Source organism: Triticum aestivum, chromosome 1D (genome assembly GCF_018294505.1).
Source record: "Triticum aestivum cultivar Chinese Spring chromosome 1D, IWGSC CS RefSeq v2.1, whole genome shotgun sequence".
In the NCBI taxonomy this organism is placed as follows: domain Eukaryota; kingdom Viridiplantae; phylum Streptophyta; class Magnoliopsida; order Poales; family Poaceae; genus Triticum; species Triticum aestivum.
Genome location: NC_057796.1, coordinates 250343831 through 250366002, shown reverse-complemented (window position 1 = coordinate 250366002; position 22172 = coordinate 250343831).

Below are 22172 nucleotides of genomic sequence, written 5' to 3'. Positions count from 1 at the left end.
AGGCCACAGTGGTCTTGTACTACATATTTTTGTTCCTTGCTTGGAATTCTTGTATCAAGTTGGTACCTCATCAGCTAACAGTAATCCTGGGGCTGGTGAGCACATAGGCCGTTTTTCTGGGAATTTATATCCCAAAAATCCGGTCGTGACATCACGGTACCCGCATTATCAAAATATAGCATGTGCGGTATTCATGGCATCCCGGAAACTACGACACTACTTTCAAGAGTGTTCAATTATAGTGGCCTCGGAAGTGCCACTGAATGACATAATAAACAACCGTGACGCCACGGGCCGGATTGCCAAATGGGCCATTGAGCTCCCCCCGTTCGACATAACATATAAACCTCGGCGAGCCATTAAGTTGCAGGTATTGGCTGATTTTGTCGCCAAATGGACGGAAGCCGAACTCCCTAAAGAGTACGGCGCATACTCCAATTGGATTATGCACTTCGACGGCTCTAAAATGCTGGCTGGTTTGGGGGCTGGCGTCGTCCTGATGTCCCCTACCGGCGATACAGTCCAATATGTACTCCAAATACTGTACGCAGACTCCAACAATGCAACCGAATATGAGGCCCTGTTACATGGTCTCCGGATGGCAGTCTCCATGGGTATTCGACGCCTAGAGGTGCGTGGGGACTCGAACCTCGTAATATCCCAAATAAATGGAGACTTCGACGCCAAAGATCCGAAAATGGCGGCTTATCGCAACGCCGTCCTCAAGATGTCAGCTCGGTTCGAGGGGCTCGAATTCCACCATGTGGCTCGGGAAAACAATCAGGCGGCGGATATCCTTGCCCGTATCGGCCCTAAGCGCGATACGGTCCCACCCAACATCTTCTTGGAAAGGCTGTTTAAGCCATCTGTGGTATGGGAAGGGGACACCAGCAACAATAGTCCGGACCCGGCTACAACGCTAGATACTGAACACTCTGACATAATCGGAAGCTTCGCCACCGAAATAACGCCTTCAGCCCATGTAGTAATGGCCGTCATCGCCCCATGGACTGAACCATTCCTGATCTACCTAACTAGGCAGGAACTTCCCGAGGACCAAAATGAGGCACGCTGCATTGTGCGGCGATCCAAAGCCTACAAGGTCCACGAGGGAGAGCTTTATAAGAAAAGCACCACCGGAGTCCTTCAAAGGTGCATCTCCGAAGAGGAAGGGCGGAAGCTTCTGGCAGAAATCCATGCCGGACTCGGCGGCCACCACGCCGCAGCCCGGGCCTTCGTAAGTAAGGCCTTCCGTACATGATTCTATTGGCCGACGGCCCGGGTGGATGCACAGGACTTGGTCCAATGCTGCGTCGGTTGCCAGCTTTTTGCAAAACAAAGCCATGTGCCGCCCGTCGCCCTACAAACAATCCCCATTACCTGGCCTTTTGCAGTCTGGGGGCTTGGCATGGTTGGACCCCTTAAAGGGGGAACCCATAAGAAAAAATACTTACTGATCATGGTGGATAAATTCACCAAATGGATAGAAGCCAAACCTGTTAAAACGGCCGAATCCAGACCGGTGATAGACTTCATATCCGGGGTTGTACACCGTTATGGCGTCCCCCACAGCATCATCACTGACAACGGCATGAACTTCACTGCCGACGAGGTAAAATTATGGTGCAGCAACATGGGCATCAAGCTCGATTATGCTTCTGTCTATCACCCACAAACTAACGGTCAAGTCGAGCGAGCAAATGGTCTTATCATGAGCGGCATCAAACCCATATTAGTGCTGTCCTTAAAGGAATCTAACACGCACTGGGTAGAGGAGCTCGACTCCGTACTCTGGGGGCTGCGGACCACACCGAATCGCACTACCGGATACACACCGTTCTTTATGGTATACGGCGCAGAGGCGGTTCTGCCCTGCGACATAATTCATGACTCACCTCGAGTGCGCATGTATGAAGAAAGAGAGGCCGAGCTCGATCGGCAGGACAGTTTGGACGCCCTCGAGGAGGAGCGTGACGTGGCAAAAGCCCGTTCCGCATTCTATCAGCAACAGGCTCGAAGATACCAAAGCAGAGAAGTATGGGCCAAAACTTATAATGTTGGCGAACTCGTTCTACGCCTACCGGAGAAGAAAAAGGACAAGCTCAAGCCCAAATGGGAAGGTCCCTTCGTTATTGACTAGGTCCTGACCGGTGGAGCGTACCGTCTGCGGGATGCATCGGACAATCGACTCGAGCCAAACCCATGGAACGCAGCCAGACTCCGAAGGTTCTACGCCTAGTGCCGGACTCTGTGTTCGTCTCCTTACCTCTGTCAATTTTTTATATACTCATTACCTGTCTTTTCTTTCTTTCTTTCTTCCCCTTTCAAGGCCTTAATAGGCTAAAATGTGTCTTGACTACACAATTTTGACGCGCTAGCCGCGCTCATGATACCTGGGGGCTTCTTACACAGAAGCTTAATTATTTTACTGGGTCTCATGCCCCGCACATGTGTTATTCTTCCGCATGTACCTTTTTTCGCCATTATATGCATCGATATGACTTAAGTTTTGGCCAAGCTGGGTTGCCTGGCTCTTGTATTTATGCCCTACGTTCCCGTTAATTCGGCTAGGGCATAAGGGGAGCACCTCTGCGATTGTTACTGCCAGGTCAGCCGGATGTGTACCTCAAACTGGGTGAAGCCGAAAGCTAGCGTTCTTAAGGGAATATTCGGTCGGTGAACAAAAGATGACTTTTATTTATTTTTGATACATGCCCCCAGATGTTTTTTGCCTGCGTCTCTTCTCGCAGTCCGGACATGCACATTAGGGCATGCGTACCCAGGGAAAGGAACCCTTAACGGAACTATTCTCCCTGGAAGATGTTTCTTACTATCCATGTAATATAACATAACTAGTTGGGTACTTGTCTGTTCAAGCACTTATGACCCCTACGCCTGGTTTCCACGCATACCCCGGTTTTTACATAACTGAGCGGGTATTCGGATACACTCCGGACTATTGGGTCCCGAGGTCGAAGCGAAAAGGTCTGCCATGACAAATGAATTACAATCCGGCTAGAGACATTATACATGTCACTTAAATTACACAGTCACTTAGACTGACTAAGTTCCTCTTCTATCCCATCCAACAGGTTGTCTAGCCTACAATCCTGTTGGGAATACTTTGCGGCTAATTCTACTTGGTCATAAACCAGACTGACGGGGATCTCCTTCCCATCAAGCCCCACAAGTCCGACCTCGGCCATGTGGTTTGGGTCAGCCTTGGTATACCGCGTATTCACCATGGCCCAAGCTTCCCTGGCACCTTGATGGCAGGCCGATATCTTCCATAATCGGAGGCACCGCCGCGCTCCCTTCAGCTTCTCTGCAAGCTCTCCAATACCTTCTGGCAGGGAGACGGATGGCCACAAGGCCTGGGCAATACCTTGCATCACCTGCCGAACTTGTTCATGCAGTCGTGAGGGCTCTGGTAGAAGATCACCCGCAGACCCGGGCATCTCCTCCGCGGGACGACCCGTCAGCACACCTGCAGGCATAACTCTGTTAGTAGGCTTCTTCGCTGAACTCCTCCGAAAGTTCGTTCAAAGCACTTACTAAAAATGCCGTGTTGAAGCCGCTTATTCTCCTTCACGGAGTTAGCCAGCTGGGCCCGAACATCTTTCAGTTCCTCACCCAGCTGGGTATTGGCGTCTTGGAGATTGTTTTTCTCCTGCCTAACTTTGGCGAGCACACGCTCGCCAGCCTTTAGCCGTCATATGACATGTTGCTCATCCGGATTCACTCCGGCGCATCTACAATTCTTATTGTTAGATTTGCAGGCATGCCGCATACTATATGGTACCTATCGTTCTTTGAAACACGTGTTACCAGAGGGGGCCTTCTCGGACTCCTTCAATGCGGCAACTGCGGCCCGTAGCTGGGCCTTGCACTCTTCCAGCTCTTGAGACAATTGGGTATTCTTCTCTGTAAGAACCTGCACAAATAATGATCCTTAAATCAGTTGCGCCAACTGTTTCAAGTCTCAGGGGCTACTGCTATATATATAGTCATCAAATTTTCTTACCCGTATATCCTTTACATACTGGTCCGTGGCTCTGGCAAGACCATTTTGAGCAGGACGGATGTACGTGTCTCCTCAGTTGAAGGCATCAAAAGCCTCTTGGGAGAAACAAGCGTCACGGAGTACGGCCCGGCGACGCCTGTGATTCATGGCGATCTCCACTTCGGAATTTGTAGCGGATATTTTATCCGCATCTCTGTCGGAGGAGCATCTGGCGGGTGCCCCGTGTTAGCTTCCGCCTCTGTGTCCGGCCCCGGAGCCCGGCTAGTAGAGGCGCGATCGGCGACCTCTCCGGATATAGTCCGGCAAGCGCTTTTCCTTCATCGAAACATGGGTGTTAATACGTTTTAAATATAATGATCACGGAGTAAGGCCTTGTGTAATACCTCTGCGCCGGCGTCTCCGTCCGGACCGCCTTCCTTTTTAGCCTGCCTGGCTTCGGCGCCCCTTGTTGGCAATTCGCCACGGGTTCGGCATGGTGTCCCGAGGACCTTCCCTGTAAAACACCATACAAATACGGTAGGTGAAGTGCGTAAAAAAGGGATACTTCTCAAATGTTGGGACTCTGGTCTCGCTTACCTGCGAGGCAGGGAGTAGCCCCGGATAATCGGCTATAATAGCCACCATGGCCTCATCGCAGCTTAATTGATAAAATATCCTGTCAATCAGCTCCACAAATATGTCCGGATCCTCTTTAAGGCCGGGGTCGAGGGACCGTTCAGGATCCTCTGGTTGTGGAGGTGGGCTGTTGATCTCCCTTACCGCCTTACGCAGCTCCTGCGATGAATCGGCAAGATAAACTATTTATTGCAAAAATGCGGAAAGGATGGGTATAAAAAGCGGCGGTTTACCCAGCTCGAAGGGTTGTACATGGAGAATCCGTCCCGTGGCTTGATACGGAGGAACTCCTCTTCCTCTCCCTTGAACAAACCGGACATAATTTTTTCTAGAGCAGCAATTGAGTCCGGCCCCTTGCGACCGCAGCGGGTGGCGTCATCTTCCCTGTTGAAGTGCCACATGGGGTGGCCTCGATATTGAAGCGGCTGCACCCCCCGCATAATGCATATTGACATAACCTCGGCTATAGTCAGTCCTGATTGAGCCAACACCTTTATCCGGCCCATCAGGTAAAGAACGTCTCTATCATCTTCCTCCTGAGGGCTCCGTGGTCGCCAGCTTAGGCGTTTCTTTAAAGGGGCATTGTTGAACTCAGGAAGACCGATCCGAATAGGATCCGGGAGGGGGACGTCCTCCATATAGAACCACTCTGAAGGCCAGTCTTCGGACGTCTTCTTCGGGGTACCGGATAGGTATCCGGTCCCGGTGATGCGCCATATTTCGGCTCCGCCCACTTGATATATTGAGCCCCTCTGTGTACGGGGCACAAGGCAGAATAGCCTCTTCCACAGCACGAAATGAGCTTCGCAGCCCAGAAACAGCTCGCAAAGAGCTACGTAACCAGCGATGTGTAATATGGAAGCAGGGGTGAAGTTATGCAGCTGGAGGCCGTAAAACTCCAGGAGCCCTCGGAGGAACGAATGGATTGGAAATCCGAGTCCCCTTAATAAATAAGGGACGAGGCATACCCGCTCCCCCTTGGAGGGGTTGGGAAAGCTATTCGCTTGCTCCCCGCCATTGTAGGTGGCGAGCCCGGCTCGAACAGGGACCATGTACGCTGGGGGGAGGAATCCCTGGATCTGTAGCTTCACTAATTGGCTGTGCGGGATGGAACACTTCATCCAATCTCTGGGCTTAGGGCTACAGGAGCGAGAGGAGGAGCTGCGCTGGCCGGCCATGTTGGGATGGATTTTTTCAGGCGCGCTCCGACGAATGCTCGCTGAGGGAAGATGGTGTGATTTGGATCTGAGAATCCTCGTCTCTTTAAATAGGCAGTTTGTTCACATAGCTAGGGTGGTTAGTGCAAAAACGCCCTGGCTCCTCGCATTCGCTCGACACGTGGAAGATAGCCATTATGGGGTGCGGAAGCCAAGAAGCACAACATTTATGAGAAGCCGGACACTATTTAAACAGGTATTCGGAATTTGGAGAAGAACCCGCCTTGCAATGCCGAAGACAATCTGCGCGCCGGACTCATCATCATTGAAGCCTGGTTCGGGGGCTACTGAGGGAGTCCTGGATTAGGGGGTATCCGGACGGCCGGACTATATCCTTTGGCCGGACTGTTGGACTATGAAGATACAAGATTGAAGACTTCGTCCCGTGTCCGGATGGGACTCTCCTTGGCGTGGAAGGCAAGCTTGGCGATACGGATATGTAGATCTCCTCCCTTGTAACCGACTCTGTGTAACCCTAGCCCACTCCGGTGTCTATATAAACCGAAGGGTTTAGTCGTAGGACCAACAACAATCATACCATAGGCTAGCTTTTAGGGTTTAGCCTCTACGATCTCGTGGTAGATCAACTCTTGTACTACTCATATCATCAAGATCAATCAAGAAGGAAGTAGGGTATTACCTCCATCGAGAGGGCCCGAACCTGGGTAAACATTGTGTCCCTCGCCTCCTGTTACCATCCGCCTTAGACGCACAGTTCGGGACCCCCTACCCGAGATCCGCCGATTTTGACACCGACACTTGTGGTGACATTGGCGTACCTAGGTGACATTAGAGTTGGTTGATGTGTATCATATGGTATTATTTTAGTACGAACTCTTGGGTTGTTTGTGACACTTATACGAATAGCTAGATAGATCGATGGAAAAGATAACTTTGAGGTGGTTTAGTACCCTACAAACAATTTCGTCTTATGTTCTTCGCTAGATAAGAACTTTGGAGTGATTATTTATCGCACGTTGAGTGATTGCCATATGATCTAATTATGCTAGCACCGTTGAGAGATTGCACTAGTGAAAGTATGAACCCTAGGCCTTATTTTCAAGCATTGCAATACCGTTGTGCTCACTTTTGTTACTTGCTACCTCGCTGTTTTTATTGTTCCTATTACAAAAATCAATATCTACTATCATTACTACACTTGTATCGCCATCTCTGCGCCGAACAAGTGCACCTATACAATTTACCATTGTATTTAGTGTGTTGGGGACACAAGAGACTCTTTGTTATTTGGTTGCAGGGTTTTTTGAGAGAGACCATCTTCATCCTATGCCTCCCACAAATTGATAAACCTTAGGTCATCCACTTGAGGGAAATTTGCTACTGTCCTACAAAACTCTACGCTTGGAGACCCAACACGAGTCTACAATAATAAAGTTGCCTAGTAGACATCAAGCTCTTTTCTAGCGTCGTTGCCGGGGAGGTGAATGCTTGAAGGTATATCTTTAGATCTTGCAATTGAATCTTTTAGATTCTTGTTTATCACTAGTTTGGTTTATAAAAGAAAACTACAAAAAAATAGAATTGAGGCTGCCTCATATTATTCATCTTTATCACGTCTTTCTTGAAAATGATGGAATGGAAAACTGTGCTCAATTGTTAGAAGAAGAATTCAATAAAATGTTTGGCATAAAATATTTTAATGATATGCATGATTGCAATGTTGCTAGTATGAATTCTTTGAATATCCATAAGCTTGGGGATGCTATGTTTGATGAAGATTATATTTTTAGTCCCCCAAGTTTTGATGAGAATATTTATCATGCCTCCTATTTATGTTGATTATATTGATGAAACTGGGTTTTAAGAGTGTCAACTCTTGGTAATGATCCCACTATTTTGGAGGGTCTTGAATCTTCTTATTACGATATTGATAAAGGTGGATTTGGTGAGGTCATGACTTTATTTAGTGATGAATCCACTATTTTGCAAGAGGTTTCAATTGACTATGATAAAAAAGTTGTTATATATGATGATTATTGTGATGATATGTATGCTATAAAGAGTAGTGATATCCAAGAAACTTCTCATCATGATTTTAATGCTCAAATTGATTATGTGGATCAAGTATCATGTGATAGTTATTTTGTTGAGTTTGCTCCCACTACTATTGATGAGAATAAATTTGCTTATGTGGAGAGTAATAAAAAATTATGCATGCAGATCATGAAAAGAATGCGTTATGTGATAGCTATATTGTTGAATTCATTCATGATGCTACTGAAAATTATTATGAGAGAGGAACATATGCTTTTACATATCTCACTAATACCAAGTTTCCTCTCTATGTGTTGAAAGTTTTGAAGTCATGCTTGTTTTTCCTTACTATGCTAGTTGATACTTGATCCCATAATTTGTTTGCTCACAAAATCCCTATGCATAGGAAGTGGGTTAGACTTAAATGTGCTAGCCATATGCTTCATCATGCTCTCGTTATGTTTCAATTATTATCTTTTTTGTGAGCATCATTGAAATCATCATGCCTAGCTAAAAAGGCATTAAATAAAAATGCTTGTTGGAAGACAACCCAACATTTGTACCTACTATTTTTGTGTGTTCACATAATTAAGCTACTATAGTAATCATGTTTTATAGCTTTTGTTTCGGTAAAGTGCCAAGTAAAGCCTTTGGGACAGTGTGGATGATAGTTGACTTGTTTCTGTGCAAAAATAAAAACTTTTGTGCCCAGTAACACACTGGAACGTGATAAATTCTGATTTTTTTACAGATGATTGATATACCAATTTCCTATGTTGTCCTATTTTTTCAGAATTTTTGGAGTAAGAGTAGTATGGTCATTGTCCAGATTATTTCAGAGTGTTGTGTTTTTGACTGATTTTGTTTTCAATGCATAGTTTGCCATTTTTCTAGTTTCTATGGCTTATATTGCTCAATATAAATTGTGGAAATGATAAGGTACAGTAGGCATAGTTTGAGAACAATTATGAATCTTGTGTTTGATAGTACCAAAGTGAATGATTTGTTTTTATCAGACTAACCTATCTCACGAAGTTCCGTTAAGTTTTGTGTGATTGAAGTTTTCAAGTTTTGAGTGAGAAGTCAATATGAGAAGAATAAGGAGCGGCAAGAACCTAATCTTGGGACCAAGGCACCCCAAGGTAATATTCAAGGAAGACCCAAGCAACTAAGCTTGGGGGTGCCCCGGAAGGCATCCCCTCTTTCGTCTTCAATATTACCGGTAACCTCACTCGGAGCTATATTTCCATTCATCACATGATATGTGTTTTGGTTGGAGCGTCATTTTCTTTTATTTGTATTTGCTTGCTGATATTTATAGTAATGTTTTGCATATTTTATTTAAATAAAAATGTCAAGTATAGCCTTTACCATGCTTACTTTGCAAGTCTATATGTTGCTATTTGAAAATAGAAAGTTTTCTATTATTGTCTGAATTCTTATGCAAAGTCGGAACGTGATAAAATCTTGAAATTTTTACACAGTATTCTATTATAAATTTTGTATAGTGTGGTAATTTTTCGGAATTTTTGGATTTAGAGATGTATGAAACTTCTTGCATTCTTTACAGACTATCCTGTTTAGACAGATTGCTGTTATGTTTGCATTGTTTGCATGTGTTTGCTTGTTTAATGATTCTATTTGAGGATAGGAGTATTAAATATGCAGAGGCATTTAGTATGCAATGTTAAATTATAATTTTAGTGATTTGCTACAGTAGAGAATCATAGGGTTTTGCATTGATTTATACTAACTTATCTCACGAGTTCTTGTTGAGTTTTGGGTGGATGAAGTTTCTAAGATTTAGGGAAACCGTGATATAAAAGGAATTAAGGAGACACAAAAGCTCAAGCTTGGGGATGCACAAGGCATCCCAAGATAATATTCCAAGAAGTCTCAAGCATCTAAGCTTGGGGATGCCCTGGTAGGCATCCCACCTTTCTTCATTAACAATTATCATTTAGCCTCGGTTGAGCCTAAGTTTTTGCTTCTTCACATGATGTGTCTTATTTTTGGAATGTCATTTTATTTTGTTTTGCTTGCTGTTTTAATAAAAATACTTAAGATATGAAATTTTTAAATGGGAGAGAGTCCTCACATAGCTACTTAATTATTTAACTACTCACTTGATCTTCACTTATATCTTTTTGGAGAAGTTTGTCATTTACTCGTGAGCTTCACTTATATCCTATGAGTAATTTGTTGAATGATTTGAATATCATGAAGTTGAAATTATATGTTCATATCATGCCTAGTAGTAGCTTCACATTCGGTTTAGAAAGTGAAATCTATTGAAGCTTGACAATCACAATATTGGTCATACAAGCAATTCATGAATGATTACTATAAGGAAGAGAACTTTCACATACAAATATATTATCTTGGATGTCTTCTATGATTGTGAATACACATTAATTATTTTCAAACTTGTGCAAATTAGTTAAAGTTGGACAAGGAAGGCAACGTAATGAGTTATGGTTGTGTATATTTGCATAGAAGTTATATTGTTATGGACCCTCCAACATGTGGTGTTTGCTTAGGATGTTTTGCTAGCCAAAAAATCATACTAAGTACAGATACTAATTGTGCATCCAAAAACCCTTAAACCTAGTTTCTTGCCATGAGTGTCTACCATATCTACCTATGGATTTAATAGGATCCTTCAAGTAAGTTGTCATCGGTGCAAAAAACAATTAAAATTGCTCCTAAAATATAAGTGATATTTTATTGCAAGGGAAAATAAGCGTTGTACGAACTTGTGGTGGCAAAGAAATAAAAGCGACGGACTGCATAGTAAAAAGCGCATGACAACCTCTGCTTCCTTCTGCGAAGGGCCTATCTTTTATTTTTCAGTATTTACTTTTATGCAAGAGTCAATAGTATGCATTCTCATTTCAGCCTCAATTATTATCCAGTTGGCAAGCATCACGTGGTGGGGAAAGATCTAGGCACATATGGCCAGTCAAATATATTTGATCATGAATTATTATTGTTGACAATTATCTCTATGATAAATGAGTTGGGAGGCGAAACATTAAGCCCCTATCTTTCTCTGTGTTCGATGGATGCCATTTATTCTTAAAATATGCTTTGAGTACTAGCAATCATAGAAGACTATATGATGATTGAGTATGTGGAGCTCTTACTTAGCTTTGCTGAGAATAAGTTGAATTGCAATTTTTTGGTGACTAAGAACATAGGTTGTTAAGTTTCAAGAGAATGCATTGTTGGAACCATAACATGTGAATTGATTGCTACTTTATGATGATGAGTTTTATGAGAAATAGTTGTTGTTATGATGCTAGGAAAAGCGACTGAAATTATCATTGATCAAACTTATGCACTATGCTAGCATTCACACTTCATAAATTAGTTCTTTTTATCATTTACCTAGTCGAGGACAAGCAGGAATTAAGCTTGGGGATGCTGATACGTCCCCAACGTATCTATAATTTATGAAATATTCATACCATGTTTATTATAGTTTTGTATGATTTTGGTGCACTTTTATATGGATTTATATGGTTTTATGGACTAACATATTGATCTAGTCCCAGTGCTAGTTGATGTTTTCTGCTTGTTTTTGGTTTTCCAGAAAATCCATATCAAATGAAGTCCAAATGTAGCAAAACTTTTTGATGATTTTTTTGGAACAAAAGAGACCGCCGAAGCTTCGTGGGAAGGCCAGAAGAGCCATGAGGTGGCCACTACCATTAGGGCACGCCAAGGGCCAAAGTGGTGGGCTGGTGGGTAGTGGGAACCTCCTGGCCCATCTTCGCGTGATTCCAACGCCAAAAATTCTTTTAAATACAGAAACCCCCAGAAATAACCCTAGAACTTCGACTCCATCGCCGCAAGCCTCTGTACCTCCACGATCCAATCTAGAGCCCTTTTCTGGTACTCTGCCAGAGGGGGAAATCATCACCGGAGGCCATCTTCATCATCCTGGCGTTCTCCATGATGAGGAGGGAGTAGTCCATCCTCGGGGCTGAGGGTTTGTACTAGTAGCTATGTGTTTGATCTCTCTCTCTCTCCCATGTTCTTGCTTTGGCACGATCTTGATGTACTCTGAGCTTTCTTAATAGTTGGATCATATGGTGTTTCTCCCTCTCTATCTTGTTGTGATGAATTGAGTTTTACCTTTGAGATTTCACTTTTATCGGATTGAATACTTTTATGGATTTGAGAACACTTGATGTATGTCTTGCATATCAGTACCCGTGATGACAATGGGGTATTATATTGATTCACTTGATGTATGTTTTGGCACTCAACTCGCGGATTCCCAGGTTGACATTGGGGTAATCTATGCATAGGGGTTGATGCACGTTTTCGTCCTAGTTTCCCCGGTAGAAATCTTGGGGCACTCTTTGAAGTTCTTTGTGTTGCATTGAATATTATGAATCTGAAGTTGTTTGATGCATATCATATAATCAACTCATCGGTACTTGTGGTGACATTGGAGTATCTAGGTGACATTAGAGTTGGTTGATGTGTATCATATGGTGTTATTTTAGTATGAACTCTTGGGCTGTTTGTGACACTTATAGGAATAGCTCGATAGATCGACGTAAAGGATAACTATGAGGTGGTTTAGTACCCTACAAACAATTTCATCTTATGTTCTCCGCTAGATAAGAACTTTGGAGTGATTCTTTATCGCACACTGAGGGATTGCCATATGATCTAATTATGTTAGCACTGTTGAGAGATTGCACTAGTGAAAGTAGGAACCCTAGGCCTTATTTTCATGCATTGCAATACCGTTTGTGCTCACTTTTGTTATTTGCTACCTTGCTGTTTTTATTGTTCCTATTACAAAAATCAATATCTACTACCATTTATTACACTTGTATAACCATCTCTCCGCCGAACAAGTGCACCTATACAATTTACCATTGTATTTGGTGTTTTGGGGACACAAGAGACTCTTTGTTATTCGGTTGCAGGGTTGTTTGACAGAGACCATCTTCATCCTACGCCTCCCATAGATTGATAAACCTTAGGTCATCCACTTGAGGGAAAATTGCTACTGTCCTACAAAACTCTATGCTTGGAGGTAATAGGGAAGCACAGTCCCGAAATGAAAAAAATAATATGATGATAAAATAAATTCATTAGAAAGTGTTGGTATGGAAGGCACTCGTGGATACCGCTAGCCATGGATTGTGAAAGAATGGTGGAAAGGAAATAAACTTTATTTTTGTTTGGGAACAACCTATAATTTGTCTAGCATGGAAGATATTGGGAATTCTCGGTCGTTTTCATTGACAGGAAAAGCATGCCTCTCAAAACATTTTTATATCTAATTTAAGCCTTGAGCTCTGGCACCTCTGCAAATCTCTGCTTCCCTCTGCGAAGGGCCCATCTATTTACTTTTATGCAATTTTTATTTTTGTGTTGAGTCTCCATCTTCTCTTACAAAGCACCAACTAGAGAGCACTATTGTCATACTTTTGCATTTGATGTAGCTAATTGAGTGTGTTTCATGGATGGATCAATGATTGAGCATAATGGGCTAGGGATAACTTTCTTTAGCGTTGATATTTTGAAAGACATGGTTGCTTGTTAGTATGCTTGAGTATTGATGTCTTCATGTCAAATCATAGACTATTGCTTTGAATCATTCAAGTCCAAATGTCCATGCTACAAAATAAAAAGTTATATGATGAATATGTTAGGTAGCATTCCACATCAAAAATTCTATTTTTATCATTTATCTACTCGAGGACGAGCAGGAATTAAGCTTGTGGATGGTTGATACTTCTCCAACGTATCTATAAATTTTTATTGTTCCGTGGTATTATAATATCATTCTTGGATGTTTTATATACACTTTCAAGCAATTATATATATATATCCTTTTTTGGGACTAACCTATTAACTTAGTGTCCAGTGCCAGTTGATTTTTTTGCTTGTTTTTGGTTTTTCAGAATATCAGTACCAAACGAAGTCCAAATGCCACGAAACTTTTTGGAGTCTTTTTTCTGGCAATAAGAGACCCTGGAAGCTTCGGGGGGACGAGAAGATGGAGCAGTGGCCCACGAGACACCAGGGCGCGCCCAGGGGGTGGGGTGTGCCCAGGTGGCTTGTGGGGCCCATGTGGCTCTGTTTGACCTAACTCTGCCTCTATAAATTATCTAAAGTCGTGAAACCAACATGGGAGTCCACGAAATACTTTTTCTGCCGCCGCAAGTTCCCGCTATTGACATTCCCATATGGAGGCCTTTTCCGGCACTCTGCCGGAGGGGGGTTTGATCACGGAGGGGCTCTACGTCATCCTTGTCGCCCTTCTGATGATGCGTGAGTAGTTTACCACATACCTATGGGTACATACTTAGTAGCTACATGGCTTCTTCTCTCTTTTGGATTTTCAGTACAATGTTATCCTCGATGTTCTTGGAGTTCTATCCAATGTAATCACTTTTGCAGTGTGTTTGTTGTGATAAGATGAATTGTGAGTTTATGGTCGCACCTATCCATGAATATTATTTGAGTTTTCTCTGAACTCATTTATGCATGATTGTTATAGCATCGTATTTCTCTCCGATCTATTGATTTGGTTTGGCCAGCTAGATTGATATTTCTTGCAATGATAGAGGTGCTTTGTAATGGGTTCGATCTTGCAGTGCTCAATCCCAGTGATAGAAGGGTACATGAGATATATGTATCATTGCTATTAAGGGTAAAAAGATGGATTTTATACATACGTGAGATTATCTTGTCTACATCATGTCATCTTGCTTAACGCGTTACTCCATTTTTCATGAACTTAATACACTAGATGCATGCTGGATAGCGGTGGATGTGTGGAGTAATAGTAGTAGATGCAGGCAGGAGTCGGTCTACTTGTCTCGGATGTGATGCCTATATACATGATCATTGCCTTGGATATCATCATAATTATTTGCTTTTCTATTAATTGCCCAACAGTAATTTGTTTACCCACCGTATGCTATTTTCAAGAGAGAAGCCTCTAGTGAATGGCCCCTGGGTCTATATTTTATCATATATAAAATCCAAAAATACCTTGTCATGTTTTTCTTTTATTTATTTTATTTTGTATTTCTGTCCGATCTATCCGCTACTTCAGGATGGTCCAAACGTGACACTACGATTAGAGACCCTTCGACGAAACTGTGTGCGATGCTATAATCACAAACGGTGGTGTAAAAAAACCGTCGAAAAAGGTGCAAAACGTTTGTGATGACGGATGCATCAAACACTGTTCAGATTTTACTTGCGTGTGCGATGCAGGGCATATGGTTCAGTTCAATTAACTGTTTGGGATGAGGAGGAAGAAAAGAAACGGGCAGCCAGATGAAGGTGTGTGCGATATACATTATATGGTTCACTAGGATGAATTGTGTGTGATTAGGCAACACAATGGAAACGGTTCAACTGAACAAGATGTGTGTGATACGCGGCAAACAGGTCCGTAATCAGAAATGTGTGCGAAGACCAATAATAACACAGACAATTGTTGCTAATAAGCCATGTGATTTCCTCTGTCTACAGAAGAATAACATGTATATTAACTGAATAAACATCCAAATACATAAGTGACTATACAGATCATTCACACACACCTCAATAAACAATTGCATGCATTCTAAAGTAGGAGAAACGATCGTATAGTCATCTACTTCTTGTGACACTCGCGCCACTGCTCTGTGGCTCGATCCCTCGTCTGGGTAGGAAGAAGACACTTCCTCATGTCAACGATCCGCCTGTACATCTCGTAGCTTGTGTACATGTCCTTGGCCGCGTACTTGACATGTTGTTCATCCAGTCTCTCATGCCACACACTGTGCCAGGCGTTCTTGTCCTTCTTGCTCTCATTCTTCATCTTCATGTAGTAGGGGTCGATGATGGCCGAGGCGAGGTCAACCAGGGAGTTCAATTTGTTTTTGTCGCTGCCCCAGACCTTGTAGTGGTGTTGGATGTTGACAAGATTCGGGCATTTCAAGCCGGAAACCTTGAGCGCTTTTAGATCGTTGGTGGTGTCCACCGTAGCGAAACTATAGTCGGAGATGTTGATAAACCTGGAGAAATGCTCGCAAGGCCTTGTGGCAAGTTGGTAGTGGTAGATGAGGACGTCATGTCGCACGCACAACTGGGCGACGGCAACCTTCTGATCGTGCCCGACACGACCGATGGTGTACTCGAGGTCGAAGCCGACCACTTGGTACTTGTCCTCGGCAAGGAATTTCTCCATAGTTTGGATGGAGCTCTCCACCGAGACCGGATCGTTCATGTACACCACCGAGAGGGCCTTCCTCCTCACGTGGGTGTCCACTACGTGATGTGTGGTGAACTGCCCGCCGTTGTCGTGGTCGGCCGCTGGGAGAGCCATGGGAGCCACGGGGAGCGCCATTCGAATCGCTGGATGTCCTCTCTGTATGTGTCATCGTGGGTGTGCTTATTGTGTGTTGTGACGCGAGAGATGAAGGTAAATGGCCTGGATCCTCTGCGCGTCCGCATGGAAGTTTTTGCAGCTGGTAACTGCATTGTCGCGTCGCGCCCGGCGCAACCGCATGCACACGAAAGTGCGTGATCATGCGTCGGCCCCAAACACTGGCAGTGCGTGTGGAGGGACGAGGGCAGAGCACCCGGAGGGACGCGAGAGCAGAGCGCGCCGCGGCCGCCTGAACCACAAGCAACCACACGCATAGAACAGTTGAACACGTAGGAAATGGTTGCCTACAAGCCGGCCGACAGTTGCATCACTGCGTAGAGAGCGGTCGTGTGCTACTACCTCCGTCTAGTCTATAGTCCCCTTTATATTCTATGCCATACTTTGCCCTCAAATTTAACCAACAAAATGTTAATGCATGTTATAAAAATTATATAATTGGAAAATATGTTCAAATACGAATCCAACTATATAATCTTTGGCCACATGCATTCGTATTTTATTAGTTAAATCATACTTATAAACCAGGATGTGGATATAGTAGGTAATTAAATCGCAAACGTTTTTTTATTAACCGTATGTGTATGTGGCCTTTCGTCCTCCTCTCGTACGTCTTATCACCCCGCTGCCGCAGACAGCTTACAGCGCAAGCTTGCGCAGCGCGCGGGGGCGTTCTTTTGACCAAACGGTGGCGCCAATGAATCGTCGATGAGCATGTTCCCGCGCAACCTTGTAGGTTCCCGCGCAAGCTTCCCGCCAAACTCGGTGAAATCCCCCAAAATCCCAATGCTTACCCGCCTGCTATATAAACCCTCAAGGCCGGCGAGTCCTGGTCGCATTTTCCCCTCCCTCCCTGTAGCTTATCTCGTCTGCTTCTCCCACAATCGCCAATGGCACCGGTCCGTCATCGTCGCTCAGCCACTCCGCCGTCATCAGAGGACAGCTCCAGCTGGGAGGCTACATCATGGCAGCAGGGCAGTCCCGGCGTAGTATAGTGCGCGTGGCGTCCCTGTTGGGTGTGTGCGAAATACCCACCACACGCTCCGCCGCCGCTTCCCGTCGGCAACTGTTTTCGGCCACCGTTGCCGCCACACCACCGTCAAAAGCCAGGGCCATCGCCCGCTCCGCCGCCGCAGTCTGAAGGCGGGAGGTGGCCGTCGTGGCCGCCACCCCACTACCGGCCACCATGGCCATCACCCGCTCCGCCACCGCGGCCCAAAGGCGGGAGGTGGTGGTCGTGGCTGCCACCCCATCATCGGCCACCGTCGCCGCCAACCTACCGTCGACCGCCGGGGTCATCACCCGCTCCGTCACCGCCGCCCGAAGGCGGGAGGCAGAGGTGGATGCCCGCACGTGCGTCAGCGACCTTGCGCGCTACACCGAGTTCCTGCAGGAGGAGGAGGAGCGCCTTGTTGAGCATGCAAAGAGCCTTACCACCACCGTGGCCGCGGCACACGCCGCCTCAGAGGCAAGGAATTAGAAGATCTACAAGGAGAACCACCGCTTCAAGAGGGTTTGTCTGGAGCGGCAGAGGGCGTTCGAGGTGAGCGTCGCTGAAGCTGCAGCAGCTGCAGGCACTGTATTGCGGTTGCCCAGCTCGTCGGTAGGCTCCTCCTCTGCCTCTTACTGAGCGTTCTTGGCAGAGGAGAGGCAGCCGAAAGTAGTACAAAGCCCCTACGTAGTAGTAGTATTTAGGGGCTATTTTGTTCAGTTCATTTGACTATAGATGTGGTGGAACTGTACAACGTACTTAGAATTAGCTAGTACATATAGTTGAACTAGCTATTTCAGTACGTGGTTGGCAATAATTGGGGAAAAGTTTGGTCGGTACAGCTGTCGAGTTGAACTGTTTGTATAACTTAAGAACGACTGCTTAATCTATGAATGAAATCTATGCTTAATTACTTAATTTTAGTTGCAAAAATTAGATACTGCTAGTGATTTTTATCTTCATATTTTCACAAATCACAGTGTTACAAGGTTGACAAATGGCAATGTTACTAGATCAACAAATGTCAATCTTTCCAGTTTGACAAATGGCAACATACACAATATGACAGATGCAACCTTACCAAATTGTTTGTAAGTGGTTGCACACGGGTCATCCAAAAGAACCGTTTCCGTTGAAGAGATGCACAAATCCTGCTCTTTCTTTGTATATGGGTGTTCTTTCTAAAATGTTTGTGATCAAGCGCTGCACAAATCCTGCTCGGCACATTTTCCCTTGGCTTCCTCGGGAAGCTGTCGGTTTGCATACAGGTGTTCTAACTAAAACGTTTGCGATGAGTGTTTTATATTTAAAAACCATTGATGTTTTTTTCAAAAGAAAATCGTTTGATAAGTCCGTACATTAAGAGAGAAAAATGCAAGTTCGCTCAAACCATATATTTAATTCAGTCATACTGCGAATTTATATTCATATGATCGAGATACAGTATTAAACCCAAGAAAAAAACTATTTCCGATGGCGGCGGAGGCGGCGAGCCGCGCCATCATTGTCGTTGTCGTCCTCCGGGACACCGTTGTTGAAGTCTTCAATACAGCACAGAATGTTCTTCACTTGTAAATTAAACATCATGTCGTCGCGCGATCGATTGGCGGGGCGCGGGAGGACGGCAGCTAGCAGCGTTGAGAGGTAGCGGTCGACTGCGGTGTCCCATGCTGCTGAGGGGGGCGCGGCGGGTGCAGCCAAATGGACGGGGACCGGCGCCACGGTGGGTGGAGGGGCGCGCACGGGCACGAGCGCTGGCATGTACACGAGCTCGCGCGGGTCCGCGGAGACCTCGCTGACGCCCGTGGCTTCCAACTATGTGATAGTTCTCGGCGACCAGCCCGTCAATGCTACGGGGATGGTCGCTGGCGCGGGCGCGGGGATGGGAGCTGGGACGGGAGCGGGGGCAGCAACCACCGCGGCCAGCTCATTCTGGGCCATGTCCATGAGGCCCCATTCCTCCTTATTTTATACTATCTCCTCAGGCTCGGAGTCGACTTCACCAAACTTGAAGACTAGTGGCAGATGATCATTCTGCGCCATGGCGTTGGTGGAGGTCTGCGGGGGGGAGGGGAATGGGAGGCGAACAGTAAGGCCGCCTGTATTAAGCAGCGGCTCGGGCATCATTAATGGAGAGGAAGGCGGGCGGCCATGGAAATCAAAGGGCTCGCTTCCCAGTGAGCCTGCACAGCGTACAGCTCGCACGCTTCATGGTGAGCCTGCGCATTGGAGGACAGCTTGCACGCCTCTTGGTCAGCCTGCGCACCGGACTGTGCTCGCACGCCTCCCATTCAGTCAAGGTCAAGCAGTTGTCCGCTGCGCACCTCCTATAGCCATTAAAACCAAGACACGTGGCGTCACGTGAATGGTTAACAGAATGCACATGGTTTGAATTATACAAATGTTTAAGATATTAAAGTGGCAGGTATTTTTTTCAAAATGCCTTTGTTGGCTGTTATTCGAGTGCGCCTTCTCTCAAAATGGACACGAAAAATACCACAGCATGTCGGGTGCCATTCCATGATAGTATGCCAAGTTTCATGAATTTCAGACGAGTTTTGGATTTACTAGAATTTAAAAACAAAGTATCTCAACGTTTTGCCGGCAATCAATGGTGCCCTATTGTTTGAAATTCATTCCCATTTCTTGCATGGGACCTAAGCATGCACCCAAGGACATATATTTGATTTTTCAACCAATTTATATGCACTGGAGCATGTGCATGTAGTTCAAATTTGAATTATGCATATAAATGCATTGAAAACTCAGTTAATGCATAAAAATGTCCAAATGAACCCCGAAAAATCACAACAATTGACACAACACTCCGGTTGTTCTATGTTGACACAAGAAAAAAAGTTGAAAGCAATAAGAGGCAATGGATATCGTTTCGTCCCCAAAGGTGGGACGTTCCCTACCGAAACCATCATGCTTGTTGTGAGAAGCTCTGGTTTGCGAAAAGGATATACCCAAACCTGCCCCAAATGGGACAAAAAATTACCATGGCATGTTGATGCCGATCCGTGATAGCAATGCTAAGTTTCATGAATTTCAGACGAGTTTTGGAATTACTAGAATTTAAAAACCAGGTATCTCAATGTTTGTGGCCGAGTGGCGGTGGCAAGGTGTTTGACATTCATTCCCATTTCTTGCATGGGACCTAAGAATGCAACCAAGAACACATATTTGAATTTTCAACCAATTTATATGCATTAGAGCATGTGCATGTAGTTCAAATTTGATTTATTCACATGAATGCATTGGAAACTCAGTTAATGCATAAAAGTGTCCAAACGAACCTCGAAAAATCAAAAAAATTGACAGAACACTCCTGTTCTTCTACGTTGACACGAGAAATTTTTTGAAAGCAATAAGAGGCAATGGATATCGTTTCGTCCCCAAAGGTGGGACGTTCCCTAAAGAAACCATCATGCTTGTTGTGAGAAGCTCTGGTTTGTGAGAAGCATATACCCAAACCTGCCCCAAATGGGACAAAAAATTTACCACGGCATGTTGATGCCTGATACGTCTCCAATGTATCTATATTTTTTTATTGTTCCACGCTATTATATTATCCATCTAGGATGTTTTATATGCATTTATATGCTATTTTATATGATTTTTGGGACTAACCTATTAACCTAGAGCCCAGTGCCAGTTTCTGTTTTTCCCTTGTTTTTGAGTTTTACAGAAAAGGAATACCAAACGGAGTCCAATTGGTGTGCCAATTTTTGATTATTTTTTATGGACCAAAAGAAGCCCCCGGAGTAAAAGAGTTGGGCCGGAAAGTCCCGAGCCATCCACGAGGGTGGGGGGCACGCCCTACCCCCTTGGGCGCGTCCCCCTATCTCGTGGACTACTCGGAGACCCCCCCTGACGTGAGACCTATGCCAAAAATTCCTATAAATATAGAAACCTCCAGAAAATAACCTAGATCGGGAGTTCCGCCACCGAAAGCCTCTAGCCACCAAAAATCAATCGGGACCCTATTCTGGCACCCTGCCGGAGGGGGGGGGGGAATCCCTCACCGATGGCCATCTTCATCATCCCGGCGCTCTCCATGATGAGGAGGGAGTAGTTCACCCTCGGGGCTAAGGGTATGTACCAGTAGCTATGTGTTTGATCTTTCTCTCTCTCGTGTTCTTGATGTGGCACGATCTTGATGTATCGCGAGCTTTGCTATTATAGTTGGATCTTACGATGTTTCTCCCCCTCTACTCTCTTGTAATGGATTGAGTTTTCCCTTTGAAGTTATCTTATCAGATTGAGTCTTTAAGGATCTGAGAACCCTTGATGTATGTCTTGCATGTGCTTATCTGTGGTGACAATGGGATATTCATGTGATCTACTTGATGTATGTTTTGGTGATCAACTTGCGGGTTCAGTGACCTTGTGAACTTATGCATAGGGGTTGGCACACGTCTTCGTCTTGACTATCTGGTAGAAACTTTGGGGCACTCTTTGAAGTTCTTTGTGTTGGTTGAATAGATGAATCTGAGATTGTGTGATGTATATCGTATAATCATACCCACGGATACTTGAGGTGACATTGGAGTATCTAGGTGACGTTAGGATTTTGGTTGATTTGTGTCTTAAGGTGTTATCTAGTACGAACTCTAGGATAGATCAAAAGGAAAGAATAGCTTTGTGTTATTTTACTACGAACTCTTGAATAAATCGATCAGAAAGGATAACTTTGAGGTGGTTTCGTACCCTACAATAATCTCTTTGTTTGTTCTCTGCTATTAGTGACTTTGGAGTGACTCTTTGTTGCATGTTGAGGGATAGTTATATGATCCAGTTATGTTATTATTGTTGAGAGAACTTGCACTAGTGAAAGTATGAACCCTAGGCTTTGTTTCAACGCATTGCAATACCGTTTGTGCTCACTTTTATCAATACTTACCTTGCTGT